Here is a 19,273-nt window from a genome sequence, read left to right on the forward strand (position 1 = left end):
AAGGGCTAATTTTATTGTGAGCCAGAAGCCTGTGGGAAAAAACAAGATCATTAATGTTTTTTGTTCCTTATTTGTTTTCCTTGGAGGTGTGCTTGCTTGAATTGGTTCATACACATACAGTTTGAATATGATACACACAGCAAGTAATAGCAGTTAAATGAACGACTATACAGTATAATCACCTTCTGTGCTAAACACAGAAACTATACGGCAAATGCAAACTCACATTAAACACATTAATTTATATGATAAAATTCACTTTACTTATTAAATGATCTAAATCCATTACAAATTGACACATTGATATGTTGCCAAAAAAGCTTCAGTAATCAGATGCTATAGTAGCTGCAATGGATTGAATCAGTGTAAGGAGGGTGAGTTGTGTTGTGAAAGGTGCTTCCTGCCCCGCTGAGAAGCAACAATGGGTAGTTTCCACACTGACATGGAAGTGCGCACGCCAACAGTTGCAAATGTAATCACGCTTTTGCCGGATCTCATCAACAGGAACACATTATTATGTGGGATCAATGAGTGTGTGTGTGGGTGCCAGAATCTGCTTTAGATGTTCAAGTTTACAATTTGGTATTCTAGCAAAATAAAATGAACTTGCATGTGTGTGCCTTCATGATCTGGCAGCAGCTAAGATAAGGCATCTGACTGAAGTCGCAATGAAGAGTCAGCCCTTATGTCAGCGTGCAGCTCAGGCCCGGATTGATGAGGTGATGACAGAGGCCCAGCCATTGTTGCATGACATGAAGAGGTTACGATGGATCAGTGTGTTGGGCGCTGTCTGTGTTGCCTCATTTACACAGGACAGAGGATGGTGGGGAAGCTGACGAGAATGAAAAGAAGAAGTGAGAGGTCATAAAAGTAACATGAGAGGGGTAGAGAAAGATGAAGAAAGGAGGGTATAGAGTGGGTCAAGGTGAGAAGTTCTACTTATTAGGGCGCTGACTTGTCTTCGCCTGTGTGTAGATGAAAAAGATTTAAGGTGTCACAGTCACTCTGTCACCGCCTATCATAGCTGTCTTTTCCTTTTCTGGCCTTTGCTGTTCAGTTCCTGTGAACAAGCCGACCAGTTTCTTTATTTGTATCCCTCAAACATCCCTATTCTCTCCAGCATTTCCTTATCCTTTTCCCGTCTCCCCTTTTTCCCCTTCGTACCTCAAAAAATGACATGCAGGCTGTTTGACCATGGTGCAAAAGATGCACGTGGCTGAACAGCCATAGTGGCAGAAATGTTAAGCAATGAAAGCTTGTTTCTCAAGTATGCCTAATAAAGAAATATGCATAATAATCACATAAATTACTCATTTATAGATTAATCTTTACTTACCGAACAACACTACAAATCTATTCCATGTAAAACAGAAGTTTTTTAACTCATGCGTACTCCCTCTACAACCTCATTAAAATGAGGTACCACTGCGCTTACAAGGAAAGTAACAAAAGTAGTAGCTATTAATGACATTACCACTTCCTGAAAAACATCTACGAGTCAGACCACACAATTTGGGAGGTTGTAGTCTTTAAACTGATGTACTCCTACCCCCAGTTCCACAGAGAAGCAAAGCGTGTCATTGATCCCTGTTGTTGTTTGTTTTTTTTTAATCAGCAAGAAAACAAGTCAGCACATTTTTCAGTGTCAGCGTGTTCTTTTAAAGTTTTTGTAGCAGACAGATAAACATGTCAGAAATCGTGACGGAAAGCAGCCTAATAAGACTCTGTGTCAGCTCACTTAAAGCATTCCCAGACTGCCACTCTGCTCAAATAAATTCTGATCCCATAACATCAGCGTCATCTGACGAGTTCACCGTTCAGGTAACGTAAAGACAGCGTCTGTGCAGTGAATTAGGCTAAACTTAAAATGCTCTATGATCTCCTACAGTGAGAGTTTTCAGGTGGCACGATATCTTGAATATTTTTTCACACAGTCCACAGCATCCTAGACTTTGTTTAGCAACTTGCTTCCCTCCACCACGTGTATACTTACACGAGGAGAGGTCCAAATAACTAGGAAAGTCAAGCTGTAACTGTAGATTGACTCAAGAGCTAGGGTTACAACTCTTTGAACATGACCTTTTTGAATTTTAACACTTTGTCTACAGTAGTTTTTTTCTTCTGCTTAGGGTCCCTTGGCCCTTACTCGCTCTGCTAGTGGTGTTGTAAAAACACCTGAACTCAGCTCTGGCCCTCCACTGGCCAGGGATACCAGCAGATTCCCCACTGCTGATGTCACCTTGCTGGACAGACACTTGTTATGTGTCATGGTCACACTATTAAATTCTCACTGAAGTCTATTTAGGCCCTACTGAGACCAATGGCAGCATCATATTACTTACTGGGTAAGACGAGAAGAGAGAGGGACTAGAGTTTGGATTAAGAGGGCAAAGAAGGCAGACAAAAAGAGGGAGTAGAAGTAGAAAAAAAAAGGGAAAAGAAAGCATCTAACACACACTGAACTAAACCAGTCACACAAACAACACTACGCGGGTAAGTAGACAGGAAGACTGAATGACTGCAAGGTTGACTCATCTGTTTTCTCTGCCTCTTACAGTATACCCTGCGGTTCTCTGAAATCCAAAAGAAAAAAAAACCCTCTTCCAATATCCGCCCATCATGCACATGTGTGTGTAGAAGGAGGCACATACTGGTGGTTTTAGAGGATCAGCCTAACGCGTGCTGGCTAGTTGAGTTGGCTGACACCGCGGCTTATGACAAAGGAGGGGCAGGCAGATGTCAGAGGACGGCAGCAGGCTCCTAATTACCTCAAGGAGTGGGCTCCATGCATTCTTCTTCTCTGTGTTTCCTTTGTGGTCAGCCACTGTTGAAACACCTCATCCTCCACCACCTCTCATCCTCAAGGCAAACACTTTAAGCAATCTTTATTGTTGCACTTTGATCCTGAATGGACTGTTAAGAAAAAAAGTGCAGGGATCAGGGATTTTTCTGTATGGAGTAATACCTCTTCATGCCTAAGCCATGAGCATATCAGTGGAGGGATGTTTCTGTCCTTTGAACCAATCCCTAAAACAAGGACAGGGTTTTCGTTTTCTCATGCATTGTCTCAGAAAGAAACTGACAAAACTTTTAGATGACAGCTCAGATAACAGTGCATGTCTAGATAATCTATTCAAAAGACACATTTATAAAGGTTGTATCTATCAAGGCTGACTTCTTGTCCCATTGAAAGTCAATGTTTCCTCCTGTATATGGAGTTTGATTAATTACAGTTTGGTTTGTGCTTAAAAGACAGCTGATAAACATTTAACCATGCTGGCAGGTCTCCCACATGGTACTTCAAGGTTACATGCTTGCATTAGAATGTGAATATTATGTAAGTATCACTGCTTACATGCTGATTTTGAGTCAGGAATTTTTCCCATAATTCCTGGTATTCTACTACTTCTATTTGTTATTAATGGCTCAACATAGTAATTGTGACAGATGCTGATAGATGAAAAGTTAAGGAATCACCAGTCAGTTTAACCAGAGAGCAATGAAAATTATCTCAGTTAAATTTACAGTAAATTTGGCAGAAGCTTTACAGATGACACTGCATGTCCTGCCGCAGTAAAATTACTTTAAACCCTGTTACATTTTAGAAGACTGTAAAGCACAGTAAGCTGTTATTTATAGCATATCACTGTACTAAATAAGGTTTTGGTCCAACACAATAGTTGGTTTTGACTACTGAAGCAAATCTGAAGTGATCTTTTTTGAAAAGCCACAAAAAACAAATCCAAACTTGACTTCCACTGACTGGAAATGAAAAGATGAACTGTGTCAGCTGTCCGGGTGTAGGCTTTGCACCTTGTGTTTATAATTCAGCAGAAGAAACGATATCCTAACTAAAAACAAACCTCCAGTAGTCACAGGGAACATCCACAGGAGGAAAAAATGAGAACGTAAACATCCGGTAACTCACTTGATTTTAATCTTTACCAGGTCAGACTTGATTCAGGAGAGTGTCTGTGCCCAAAAGTTTTTTTTTATTTAGCTGTTTTCATTCAACTTTTCTTATTCAAATCTGCTAAATGCAAATCAGAAATGGAAATGAAAGATATTCTAACAATAGCTGTGACTTGTGTACTGATGCTGTTACATTAACATCAGAGCGTAAAAGTCATAGGAAATTCTTCAAACCTTATGTTTAATTTCTTTTTTTTTCAGTTTTCGCCTGCATGATAATATAGAGATGCACTTTTTGCGATATCATTGATGAGGCAGGTGCCAGAGCAGCAACACCTCACTGAGAGCCAGGACTGAGGACTGCACTGAAAAGATTATACAAACTAATCAAGACTGAAAAAGTAATCATAACATCAGCGTCCTCTGAACCTCCCTGGGTCAAAGTGAAAGTCATAGGAAAAATTTCCAGTGTGCTAATGTCAAAACCTGCTGTTAAACAAGTGCTCAAATGAATTTTGCACACACTGAGAGAAAAGCAATGGAAAATTGCTTATTCGCAATTTTTAAGATCCATGGGATGAAAAAAAAGTATCAAAATGTGAAAAAATTTTGACATCAGATGAAGTCACTTTTCACTGTCGGCCTACACACCTCAGCAGTCAAGAGGTAAAAATGCCTCAGTCAGGTTTACTTCCACAAATTTTCAATTTGAGATAGAGTGAGTAAAATGTGCTCTATAAAACAGCTGGCCAGGACATTAAAGAGTCAAAGATAGAGGTTTATGATTGTAGTGTGTTGGGGGAGAGAAGTGGGTCAGTGGTTAGGGAACACAGCCAGGTGAGGGAGAGTAGCTGATGGATCTTTAATCAGTCTCCCTCTTTTTATATGCATGAGTGTGCTGATGCAGCCAAGCCACAACCAGTCAGACACTAAAGTCGCCAAGTGCCAGAGAGTGTTACAGTGATTGTTGTGTGTGTTTATTTGTGTGGTTTACTCGTCACACATGACTGAACCGCACACTGTTCTAGTTTTTGTAATTAGTTTGGCGCTGATTATTAGTCACGGTGTACTGGAAAGAAAATATTGCAGTGTCAATGTTTTTGCAGAGACCACTGAAGAGCCGCAATAACACAGATCTTTACAGTAAGGCACTGTAGATAGTGAGATAAAAATACAGTGAAAGCCGTCAAATGCAGAACGGCACAACAGAAAAACTCATTTTTAGTATGTGACATCAATGTCTATTCAAAATTTCCTGGTGATCCATCCATTACTTGCTGGGACATTTTCCAAAAAAAACCTTTTTACAATCCTGAAGGAGACAAGAAAAGTCAGTCGATAACCAAAGACATTAGGATGTGTCAATATAAGACGGATTTTCTTAGTCAAGAACAAAGTAATGGACTGAAAGTCTGACTGAGCCACACCACATAGCTTTGGATAGTTAAATGTACTGCTTTTTATGCATTAGTAAGATGTCCACTCAAGCTTCCTTCTGCTTAGTGCATGATAGCCAGCCTCATGAGTCGGCCACATGATTTCAACCCCTTTGAATTTCCCCATTCATCTGCATTCATCTCTGACTCCCAGACAGATTTACATTCCCTTCTAAGGCTTCCTGAGCTGCCCACAGACTATTAGAAGGGTCTGTGACCTTGGCAAGACTTTTTTCTCTGCAGTTCTCTGACTATCTGTCTACCCACTGTATCTCAGTGTGTTCCCTCTTTCTTGCCGCAGCCTCAAGACAGTGTGGGAGCTGTTCGTAGAGCTGGAATGCAGGAGAACTCAGCTGCCGGAGGAGAAAAGAGGGAGGAGATAGAATCAGGAGAGGGGGATTTTTCCTTCAATGAGGTCATGGGTGAGGTCGCTCCCAGAGCGGGAGTCTGCTCGTGGCAGACGCGCCCCTGGCCTCCCTCTGCCACTGAGCACACACGTGCACATCAATACACACTTAGCAGGAGACAGGGCAGAGCTTATGGAAGCTAAGCGATGTCATCTAGTTTTCATCTCTGCCCATTACACCACAGTTAATCTCTCTATCCAGATTGCTCCGTCTTTATCAACGCACCACACACGACAGCCAGCTTTGCACAAGGCCCTGGTGGACCACTTTAGTGGGCTTAGCCATGTGAAAAGCCCCTCTAAAATCTAACCCATTACTGGATGAAAAATGGAGGTGATTAGTAACACGCTACAATTAGCCAGCTCAGCAAGCATATGCGCTGACACAGCTGATTCAACAGCAATATTGTCTCATCTTGAGGAGGGATTTGATATGTATAACTGAACTGAATGGGTGAGGAAGTTTGCACAGCAACTGTCGAGACAACAGGATGATGGTTATTGTGATTAGTCAGCCTCTTTTCCTCCTCTCGTATGAGTCAAGGAACCGACGCTCTGTGGCTTTGTGCCCCGGTGTGAAAAATATCTTGCCTCTCTGAGCCCCTCTCTTCAGCGTGGATTTCGGGAATGTGACATAGCACCAAAGCTTTGTCGGGGGACAATTGGGCCCCAATCTGAATGTGACACATCGCTGAGGGAGCAGTTGTTGTTTTTATAAGTCTTTGGATCCTCTGTCTGTGAGCTGAAATAGCTAGTCATTCTTGATGGTTGACAAGTTTCACTGAGCACTACCTTTGACGCTTGTTTCAAAACTCTGACAGACTGGACAGCAACAGTTGATCCTCAGGCAACGTGTTGTTGACTATCCACAGTTGGTCGTTGCCTGACCTTTGACTGGCATTATAAGACTGACTAAATGGAAGCACGTGTTTCTGAAGAGGCTCTCCAGGTACGGATTCAAGATCTGCCATGGTGATTTTCCATGCAAGTCACAACAATGTTTAGTAACGTGTGGCATGGGATTGGCTAAAAGAGGAAATTTACCACTTGTACAGAAGTGATGTGACAACACAAACGCTAGTAGAGATCAGTCTCTGAGATCACTCTTGCAAAACCATTGCCTCACAAACTCAATGAAATTAAATGATGCTTGAGTTGCTATGATTTCAGTTCAAGATTGAGATGTTTCAGTTCCATATATTTCTTTACTGATGCAAGAAAATACATCATAGTGACAGAGGCATTTTGAGTAGATTTTTGCCTCCACTGAGCACTGTCATTGCTACTTTTATCATTTTTTATAACTTTTTATAACTTCCTCTAAAAGACCTCTACCTGAAAACACCAAAGAGAAGTAAGCTGCAATTTTTTGTTAAATATTCTCAGATGGTTTGACGAGAAAATATCTCAACTACATTTCCTCATGAAAAACTGGAGGATAACATGCATCTTTCTACTTTGTTAACAATTGAGGCTCGCACACTTATCATCGCACTTTAAATCCAGCTTCAGGGTGTCCCTCTCTATAGTAGCGAGGAAAAATACTAATAATTCTAGAACACTGTCAGGTTAATATTACTTACATTTCTGGTCCTTTATCTTATCACAACAGCAACTATAGCACTAGATCTACCATTCAAATCAAATGACTTCTAGCATAAAATGTCATTTGATTAGAAATACTCGAGCTTTAAATACTCGAGCTTCCCACAAGTTTTTCCAAATAAGCCTAGACAGGAGGTGAAATGTGTTATGGTATGAATGGTATGGCCTGTTTATGTCTTTTTATTTCTCTCTGTGTGGCTGATATGTATTACGTGTACATGTAATACCAGTGCATTTCACAGCTCAGTCTTTACTGTGCTGGTCTGTGGTGGTTGCCTCATGCGCCTGGCAGGGCTGCTGTGAGGCCAGATCTCACCTCATGAGTTTCAGGCTGAAGACCAGCCCACTTTTTTTTATGATGTGAAGGACACTACATTAATTAAACAACAGATCATTTTTTTGTATCCTGTAGTTCTTATTAGTGGCCCTTATTCAAGTGCAAACCACAGCTAAGATGGACACCAAACTGCCAAGCATGGGACTAAAGTTTGACTCCAACCTCAACAGTGCTGTTTTTCACCTCCTTTTTTTCTGTCTATATTTGACTTCCAGTCTTAATTTTTTACTTCTTCTGCACTTGTTTCTAATGGGTAAGAATACTTGGTTAAAGTAAGAAGAGCTTCCTGGTTAGGCCTTAAATAAACAATAAATATTTCACCCAGGGAAAGCTTCACTGACATTTTTCATTTCACTTCATTTCTAAAAGCACCGAAAGCACTTTCAGTTCTTCTTGTAAAACAAACGGGTAGTAATTTTGTTTTCAGTTTTCTGATCTGTCTTCTCTGGAATTTATTCACAGTCCTTCCCACCTGTTTTCCTTTCTCCAACTTGGCTCCCCTCTTGGTCTCACTTCTTTTTAACAAGACAGCCTTTTGACTGTTTGAGAGTGCAGGTGTGTTTGCAACTGTGGGAGTTCCCTCACACTAATTATAGGCTCCTGACATCATTAATTGCCACTGACTTCTGTCCCTCCATATCTCGGTTATGTTATTTTCTTTTTTGACCTCACATTCAGCCCAGCTGTTGTGGAACAATCATGTGTCACGACCACAGAGGCCTTAGGAAGAAATTGACTTGGTAAACCAAGCTGCTGCACTGTGACCAACCACAACATCCTCCTGCTTCTGTGCTCATTAACAGGGCTCTTTCCTCCTTGCTCGCTTCCGACTTACATCCGTTTCAGTGGGGTATTGCCTCGCCCCCTCATCTACCAACAAAGACCCCAACATCAGTCAGAATAAAGGCCTGCCAGGAAATGACACTACCACATCAGAAGTCTTTGTTTAAGAGGCTTAGATCACCGTGGGTTTACTTCAGTCATTGCTTGGATCAGAGGAAGATTGTTATAGAGTGATTAAGTTCTGGCTACTGTCCACCATGAAATTCCTGTTACACACAAGAACAGATTGTGTGTGTGTGTTTGTGGGAGAGAGAGAGAGTGAGAGGAAGAGATAGTGACAGAGAAAGAGAAACTTCTTTATAGCACCTTGTATAGTGGGAGTTGTAAATTAACAAATGTCAAGCTGGGAGTTTGTAACTGTGAAAGCTTATTTTCCTCACTATAACCTTTGTGTTGAACACCAGTCTGTAGAGTCAGTCTCAGCCTTTTTATGTGCATCTCTATAGTAACTGAAAGTAATGCCAAGAAGGGAAAGCAACATCATAAAAGAGAAATGCTTTTCACTCATTAAAGGATCCTATAGCTTGCTGGGTGGGAGTAATTGATTGCAGATGTTTCTTTGTGAGGCAGAAAGAGAGGTTTTGTGTGCTTGTGTGTCACTGAAGCATTACAGTACAATGAGACTGAGTTAAAGCTTTCCTGATCAGGGTTAGTTAGTCATCCCTAGAAGCTCCAACACCCAACACACATGTTTGTCTCCTATTGTTTCTGTCAGACAAAGTTGGAATCTAATATTTTCTGTTTTTTTCTGCTGTATGTCATGTCGCCAAACATGAGTCAGCACGGTGCGCTAATTTTTCTCAAAAACGAAAAAAAAACCAACTATCAAAGGCAAATAAAAGACTACGGAACAGACTTTGGTCTTAAGTTTACCACATACCACACATAAGTGTTGTTCTCGTAAGTAAGGAACAAAATTGTTTCTAAATACATTGTGATGTCCAATTTTTTTTACCAGAAAACATTGTCCACGTCTGCAGAGTGTAGTAGTTAGAAGTTAGTAGTTAGTAGAAAGTGTGTAACCCCTGACTACATATTTTAACTCCTGACCCCCAGACATTTGTGAGGAACAGTGAAATGGAAAAGTGAAAGGATGGGTCAAAGGAAGTCTGTCTTGTTTAATGGGTCTCAAACCAGATATTTTGCTCAAGAGTTGGTGGAGAAAAAAAAATATTGATTTAACTTTGACCTCAACAACTTTGGTTCCTGCTGAATGTACAAAGCATTCAAATGTTTGCTAATGTTTCGGCCTTATAAGGACATACAAGATACTTTTTTAGTTTGTTTGTGAACAGAATGACGAGGCCTAAAAGTATTTTTTAACCACATTTTTATAAATTTCTTTTAATATTACAGCAATTAAATCTGGAGCTGCTTGTTAAAGCCAATAATGACAGCAGACCATAACTGAATAAAACACAAATTACGGGACTTTGTATCTTTAATTTCTTATTACAAGCAAACCTCAAATATATGTGGTCAAAAATTGTACATGGCCTTTGCATTAAACACCTTTCAGCACACAATCTTTGACGCAACTTGACCTTCACCCATGAGCTGGAATTTTCTTTCAGTTTTTGTTTTGCTGACATTTGTCTTTGGCCCTCCCAAATTCACGCCCTGCACATTTCTGCATTCTGTCCTCTCAAACTGTTTTCCATCCTCTTATCTTGATATCCAGTTTGCTTCACAGTAACTAAAAAAAAACTCTTCTGTCGAGACCATTGTGTCTATTTATATCACAGTACACAGTGCCACACTGTTGTCCTTCTGTCATCATCCCTTTATCTTTTAAATGATTATTTTTTTGCTTCTTCCTGGTATTTTTTTCCAACACTTTTGCAATCTAAGCCGTACACATTGTTGCCTGTGCTCTGTAAAATGACACCACACACGTACATGTGTTTTTGTTAATTGTGTGTGACAATGGGTGGATCCTCGGGCAAAGGGAGATACGCTGTCTGCATTTGGACAGGCTCTTCCTCCTGGCTCATTACTGCAGAGTCATAAACGGAAACGTAGAGACACACAGACATATTCACCAACGCACACACAGACTCACCAATGGCACACCGCTGACCCTACAAGCCTAAAAAAGGTCTGTCTTGCATAAACATCAACATTGTTCTTTGTTTTCCTCTTTTTCCAGCACCCTTTCCCTTGCCAACACAACCGAATTTTCTTCCACTTGTCTGTCAGTTGTGTTATTTTGAGGAGCTTTTTGTAGAAGTGGGTGTTCGCAGCCTAAAGTACAGCGAGCATGCCGAAAATACAATTTTCTAAAAATAAACAAAAAAGGGAACCAGGGGAAGAAGAGGATGTGGAGGAATAGAAACAAATGTTTGAACACCGAGTTTGTGTTTATCATCAGCATCACAGCTGTCATCTGCCTTCATATGGACAGACACAAATATGTCTGTTTTCAGTGCTGTAAATAGCTGTTAGTTCTTGCTTTAGTTACTTTAGTTAATTATCATTATTATTTAGATGGAAATAGCCCATTTTGTTTAGGAATCCTCTTAAGTGAGTTAAGTTACCTGAATGTATTTAACAGCCATGATGAGAGCTGTTCGAACTTTCCAAAAGCTTAGAAAAGGAGCTCCGATGCTTGTTTTAAAATCTCCTTTAACACAGGATTCATTGGACCATCCTTTATAAAACAAAGGAGATAATGCCGTCCTTCGACTCTTTGTGGCCACAACTTTCATCGCAAAGCTTGATTATTTTCACCCAGTCATGCTGGAGCTGTGATTCACGTAGATAAATATGAGGACACGAGGGTGACAGTGAGCAACAACACTATCTCTCACTTTCATAAATGTTCTTTCCTTGTTTTTAACACCAAACCTTGAGGATAAAGTGTTGCTTTTTTTGTATTATCTCTTATATTTGAAATACCCTTTGTATGACACTAGACAAAATATCCTAAGTACTTTTTTACCAAATGTATCGAACCGCTGCAGTTTCAGTGTTGCACAGAGGTGCGATCATCTTTTCCTTCATCTTTACAAATTTTTCCAGCCACCTTTCCTTAAGATCATTTTTTGACAATTCAAATGCACCCTCAGAGTGATTGTTATGCTGATTACTCAAGAGGCTTCCCGGTTTATTCCTGTGTGGAGTTTGTATGTTGTATGCTGACTTTTGGAACAGCGTGTTCGATTAACTGGCAATGTTAAACTGAAACTGTGAGCCTGGCTGCTGTAATGACCTGTCCCCTTCTTAGGCCCTCTCCCTCTCTCTGTCTCCGAGTGGTTTGGTCCAGCGCCTACCATCCCTAGACCACCACACATGGCCCTCATTGTTATGACAACTGATGGATTTCTGTCAATGGTGGCTCATCTCCACAAAGTCACTACACTATGCCTAAATCATCATAACAAAGACTCAGTTTCAGTCTTGGCAGTTTGGTTGACGACCACTCAAAAATCCCGACATGTTTCTATGATAAAGGATTATTGTTTAAAATCAAACATGTAGGTCTGCCTGTCAAAGTATGTTACCTTCTGTTTTTAGGGTCTAAATATATATCTTTTTGTACTGCATGCAAAATGACAGGAAGGAAGGGCTTATATTTCTTTTATAACTCTCGAAATAAATTAAACCTTTTTCATAAATACAACATATTAACAACAAACACAAGTTAGAATATCAACCTAGCATTTAGAATTTTCCCTTTCATACAACAGTTCTTGTAGTGGCCTCTTTGTTGACAGCTTCAGTAAATACAGTTCTTTCGAAGCAGCGGTGGAGTGAAATGAATCATGGGCATCTTCATGACCCCTGTTTTACTTTCTCAGTAAGAAGACAGTTCCTGTAAAGGCTGACTTGTTTTGTCTTCTACACAGATGAGCGCAGGTGTGTCCACCGCTCCAAAGTTTGATAAAGTTTGTGAGCTTTGTCTGGTTCATGAAATGTCCAGTGATCTCTAGATGTACCATGTTTCTGTTTTTCAGCAGTCTGGGTGATAAGATCATAATGTGACCAAAATCCACTTGGTAAAGATTCTGCTAAGCGTAGAATATGAGATGTGATGATAAACTGAGAGACACATAGTGGTTAGTTTCCTCTCAGTGCATGACACACTGGTTAGTGCACTGTACATGGAATATCATCACTTCATACTGCATCATAAGCTAATACCAGTGTAAACCTGCAGCTCTTTGACTCACAGAAAACTCAGATTGGTCCTGCTCTTCACAATGCATAAGTACAAACCATCAAAACCCATCACACTTAGCTGATTAATCACTTCCTCGTCCTATTTTGAAATTCTGTGGTTAAATCAACGTATCGACCTCTTTTACTCACTCATGGTGCCTACTTTTAAAGGCTTTTCTCTTTAATACGTTTCAATGTTGCAGTAAAGTTCCTTACTGACACATTTTCACCTCCATGACACCTTTTTCTCACTCTTCCCTCCCTCCTCTTTCTAATTCTGTTATGTCTGTGTGGGAGCCCGGCTGTGTCATGCTGCTGTGCCACCGCATTCCTCCCTGACCAGTTCCTGTACTGTCTCAAAAGAGTACCAACATGAAGAAAGACAGAGAAGAGGGCTGAAACTAGCTGCAGTCACAGGCGGAGAGACGTCAAGAGAGGGTGGCTGGGTGAGATCACTTCTCCTGTGATGCCATGGAAATGCTGCTAGCCTCCACGCAGGCACTGCAGGATCATTTTGATCTAAAAGCGTATTGAAAAAACGTGCTGATGTACAAGTGTAAAATGGCTGGTGTTTATAGACTGTTTGAGCTAATAGTAGAGTACAGTTTAAGAGGATGTGGCCTCACCAGCTCTTTAGTCAACAGTGGATCTTCAGTTTGCCCTCCATAAACACTGAGAAGCTGAAATAACAAAGTGTTTGAAGTGAGTGAGGAAGTGTGATTGTTGTGGGGATAAAAGGCCAGACTGAGGGGGTGGGAGAGCTCAATTTTTTTTTGTCATTTGCTTCATCGGATAAATTTTTGTGTGTTTCACCCGACAAGTCTTGACCTTCAAATGAAAAAAATAAGCACTGCCAGAGAACACAATACAGAGACATATACACAATGCCACAATGGGGAGCCATTCACAAGGTGGTGGCACTTTCACATAATCCCTTTGGGAAACTGCTATTTCAGTTTTATGTCTGTATTTTCACAAACACACTTCCTGGTCGTTTATGGCATTCTTGGTCTCCATAGAAAAGCAATTTCACTTCTAAAAGTTTAAAAGCTCAGACTCCTATTAAAAAGAGAGTTTCCTTTATGAGCTCCTACTTTGTTTCTGTGGAATGCTCGTAAAGTCCTGTGGACTGTACGATACTCTAAAGTATGTTCCCACCTCAGCCAGTGCTCTGCTTACATGCCAGGCATTACTAAGCAGCATTACTGTATAACATTGCAATGTGAGACAGCAGGGCACCAGGCCTTTTAGGCCTCCATATGTATTATGCAGTAATGGTCAATCAGTTTAAAAGCAAAGATAAGATTGTTTCAAAGACTGACCGATAGAAAAATGTGTAATGGAGGCTATTAAGCATTGTCAGAGCTGAAGTTGCATTGCCATTTGGGTTTTCATGATTTAGATTTATGAGTTTGTTTTGGTAATCCACTGCAGCGCTGAACAGTGAGTATGTAGAGAAACTAAACAAGCTCTGCAATCAGCCAACAAAACGTTTCCCCATCATCTGCAACCAGGTACAGTTAAAGCTGCAGTTGGCAGTGATGACCATATTGTGATTCGAATGGGAAACTTCTACCGCTGTTTCCAGGCCTTAAAGAATCAAATCTGTGAGGGGAGACTTGACCAATCCCGGATCTTTTTAAAGCGATGGGTCCTATTTGCTTTTAAATAATTGGAGATGTGCGTGTGTTTCCCTTCAGATGGTGGACAGCTTGATTTTCTATTGCAAAAAAAACATCCTTGGGTAAATGCCAGCATTTGTCAATCACTGGCAACACTACAAAGTAACCTAACTCTGGCTCTGATTAAAATGCCTGATCCTGTAGCTGTGCTGCATTATACTTCTTCATATAGCTGTCCAAAAGATTTCAAATCACTTGAAAACACTGGTGAGAAGGTGACAATGCAACCATGAATAACGTAATCAAATATAAAAGCAATACTGTGATACACTGTGTTTTTCTCAACATTTGACTGCTGATAACAGCCAACACTAGACTATGGCAAAAAGACAGCTCACCTCTGTGATGTTCACAAAGCACACACACTATCTGACACATGGTGTCTCAGTTCAGATTGCACCGCACATGAATGTGATATATGAGGCATCCTGGTTTAGAGGCAATGGAAGGAGGGAGAGCAGTGTGCCAAGTGTAGCCCGAGGCCACCTTCTGCTACCTGTCTTCAAGTATGAACTGCATAAAACATGATTTACAAAAGGATGTCTGACTCACAGAAATAACATCCTTTTACAAAACCTTATTGTAGTCTCTCTTCTTTGTTGGCCCAATACAATCCGAGCCAGCTGATGAAACCTGAGTAAATGTATGACGAGGCAGCAGCACTCAGGTATCTTCAAAGCTTCTTTAACAGCAAGCATATTATATTGCCCTCCTGGAATGTTCTACTGCCAACAAAATGCTTTCAGCAGCTTTCAGTCGGAGGCTGCGTATAAGTGCTTTTGTTGACATGAAAGAGAAACCTTTGATCTCTGCTCACACACCTCTCACCGCTCACATCCCAAGATAATTTGATGTGGTCATGTAGGGCTTTATTGAAGTTTGATCTCACAAAGAAACAAATGGCTAGTGTGGAAGATGCTCACATGTATTTACTATGACAAAAACACCAGATCAGTCGTGTAGGGATTAACTTTTTTTTAAAGAAATTGCTCAACATTCTCTTGAAGAGCCAGGAGAATGATCCATGGATTGTTTGAATTGTTTCCATTGCACGTGGCTGTCCCAGCCCTTGTAAAAGCCTGTTAAAAATGTTTGACATTCACGACAACCAAATTACTGAAACCATCGTTGAGCAGCTGATAAACTTTTACCTTGAATCTTGGTGGGGTTGACTCTTGGCCGGTGACTCACTGCATTGCATCACATCAGGGCAGTAATGCAATGTCATGCAGCGATACTGAGAAAAGGTTATGGAACAATTTTAAGGTGATCTTATACTAACTGAGAATAACAGCGCATTTTAATCATTGAGTCATTCTGTGAAACAGTGATAATGTTTTTTACATGTTAGCCACTAATAGCAGATTGATCCGCTTTGTTCCTTTTCTGTATTTTGATAAAATCGCTTTAAAATACCATACACTGAGACTATTTATGTAGAGGGTTAAGTCATCCTCACACTTTCCCTACCTGCACAGCCAGTATGAAGGGATTTAGCTGTGCTGTCAGTAGCATGAGGGCTAATGTTAGTTGTAGCAACAGTTTCTCAGTCAAAAGGGAGGAAATGAGAAAGTTTTTTCTATGATTTCTTTTCTTAGTCAAAGGAAATGTCCCGAGTATGGTGCTAATGTTATCATAGAACAGCATGTGTGTTGCTGTTGTTTCCATGTTTACTTCATTTAATAATTTTGCAGATGTTATAACTAGCACTCTTATCAGCTTTCCTTCTGAAACAGCCACACTTTGGAATGCCTCTTCCTCTCTGCCACGACTCTGTTTTATGACAAACCATAAAGACCTGTGCATGCATGATGGTGATCTGAAATCATTGCTCATGAATGAATTGACTCAGACGCGTCTGATCAGGATGCTTTGGAAAATTTGGAAATATTCCTCATTCCTAGCTGGTTTTGTTCTGATCCATCCACCCATCCATTTTCTATACTCTCTAGCCAACTCAGGGGTGCAGGGGGGCTCGGGCCAACCAGCTATCATTGGGCCATAACAGGTGGGGAGTTGTGTAAAGTGCTTTGGGGTAATCAGTGTCTTATCTGCAATAAACCAAGGTCAAAGTGCTCTCAGTTTGGAGAATTAGGGGAGAATTTTGAGGTCGGGAGCTAGGCTAACAGCTGTTCAGAAATGGGCCACAGGAGGACAAAGATTTCTTCATCTAAAAACCTCACATCCCAAAAATGTCATAGTGCTTTGAGCAAAATATTATACAGTGTATTTTTTTTTAGCACCGTGTCACTTTTACCTCAATTAATTAGTTTGAGACTACGTTTTCTCGACCACTGAACAGCCACAGACTGTAACAATCCCCTTTGAAGCACTATGTTGCAACATGGAATGTGTTAAGTGGACCCGGTCCAACCCAGTATCGAGGCGAATTGCGTCATGTAAATCTAATTTTCTTTTTTTCAGTTTGCGCTGTTATTTCGTGCTTTGGCACACAAAAATAACCCTACAGGGTAACACTGTCTGACACCAGCACTGACCCACATCAGTATGCATACAGACAGACAGAATGGGTCCACTGCAAAGGCTGTTTCAACTGTTGGACATCGAGCTCTCACCAATCTTGAGAACAAGGACACTTAGGTAAGACTGATTTTTCTGGATTTCAGCTCCGCTTTCAACACAATCAACAGCATAATTTCTTCCCAGATTGTTATCAGCACCGGCTCACCACAGGGATGTGTACTCAGTCTGTTACTGTACACTCTGACATGTGGCTACACCACTAGACATCCGTGCAATTATATTGTCTAGTTAGCAGATGACACAGCAGTGATAGGACTCATTTCTCAGAGCGATGAGTGGTATAGATGGAACAGCTGGAGGACTGATGTTGGGTAACAACCTCTGCCTTAATGCAAAAAAAAAAAAAAAATGAAACAAATCATTGTGGACTTCAGGAAGATGATCAGGAACCACCACAAATTTCTGAAGATGTGCTGTAATAATTGACACAACTTTTGTTTCTCTCAGCTACTCTTTGCTTGAAGGGGTCTTTTGCTTAACCTCTTCCTGTAAACTGCTGGATTCAGCTTAGGTGACAGACTCAATCAGATCATACCATTTTTGTGTCATTTGGTGCATACTCAGCTTTGTTTGATCATGGTTGGATTATCTTTTGGCGTTCTACTTTGTAGGTCTGTGTATTTAGTACAGTAACTAAGTAACTTGTTTTTGCTTGTTCATAAGGGCAAATGTTGTCCTAAGAAAAAATGCATTGAGTAAAATGTAGTTATGGAGAGAGAGTACAATTTTGAATCACATCACATTTAAGTGATACTACAGAGGGATATACTTCTGTACTATCTGGTATACAGTAAAGACAATTTCTTCCTTACATTGTTAAGTTCATAAACGTGTACCATTCACAACCCCCCCTAAAAAAACAAGGGAAAAAAATGTTTGTTTAGTTATGCACAGTCTCATCTATTACAATGAAACACTGAAGCTTGCCCAGTGTTAATTTTGGATTCCTTCTGAATTGGAGGACACTGTAAATTCTTTGAATTTTCTAGCATTGAGAGGCTAAATGTTCAGAGGTACTAACCCCATGATTCATTGTAGTGATTTTCAAAAATATGGAGTAACAGGTTGTATATAAAAGCATCTTCTCTCTGTGTCCTGTCAGTTAAGGGTTGGGCCAACACTGAGCTGGACGACCCAGTTATTCAGTTAAACTGAACACGTGAGACACGCCAATACAGGAAGCACTCCTGAGCTTACCTATGTGACTGCCATCACGCCTAACTTACAAAACCAATCATAACAAGACACATAGACTGAAACAGGTTAATGTCAGGCTATCTTAAAACATATTATCCACCAGATGACAATTTTTCTGTTATTTAGTGGTAATCCATGTGATCACTGTAAAGGAAAAAATATTCACAGGTCAGCGACATAAAGATTTTTGAGTTTGTCACTCTGTCCGTTGCTCATGCCATTCCTCAAACTTCTTCACAATCCACTCCTCGGCTAATATTTACAGCTTCTGTGCTGCCAACAGATTATGACTACATGTTGTGGCCTCTCGCTATGAAGAAAGCCCTCTTTGTGGTTTTATATGAAAGATCAAGAATCTTTTTGCACACACTTTTTTTTAGAGATTTAGAAACTGAATCCCGCTAAACCCATATTGTTATTAGCCATGGTAATAGATTCATAATTAGTTCCCCAATTTTGATATTAGATTAGCTTTATTGTCCAAAGGAAATTTATCTTGAGTACAAACACTGGCTGCTGCCAAATCTAAAATCCATAAACATCACATAACATTCTCAATTCTATACACATCCTTCCACTGACTATTGCACACTGTCTCAGTATTAAGATAAAATCAATTAAAACAATAAATACAGTTTAAAATCCTATTGATCATCATCTATACGTTCTGAAATCACAGTTAAGTGTTTTGTTGCCATTTACGGCTTTGATGGAGAGTGGAACAAATGAATTCTTGTAACGGTTCAGTCCGCATGCAGGAACTCTGAGGCGCCGACCTGAGGGAGGGAGCTGATACTCTGAATGAAGGATATGGGTGGGGTCCGAGATCATTTTCTGGGCTTGTCTGGTTATTGTTTCATTAAAGATGGTCTGAAGTGAGTTATGGTCAAGAATTTGCTCAGTATCCACAATCTACAAATGTTTATCTGAGTGACTGACCGATGTAACTTTGTCTTGGGGCGGTATTCATGTGTGGATTGTATTCCTTATACAAGCTGCATTTGTGACCATGTGACAATCTGATGTTGTGTAAATTAGCAGAACTGATAGCATCATGAGGATTAACTCACAGTTTCTGCACCTTTCCCTGTTTCTAGTGAATTGAGATAAAAGGTAGTGTTTGTGGGTTTAGCATGTGTGGGCCTTAGTG

The sequence above is a fragment of the Leuresthes tenuis genome, unplaced genomic scaffold (genome assembly GCF_036924035.1).
Source record: "Leuresthes tenuis unplaced genomic scaffold, fLeuTen1.0.hap1 SCAF_11, whole genome shotgun sequence".
Taxonomy (NCBI): Eukaryota; Metazoa; Chordata; class Actinopteri; order Atheriniformes; family Atherinopsidae; genus Leuresthes; species Leuresthes tenuis.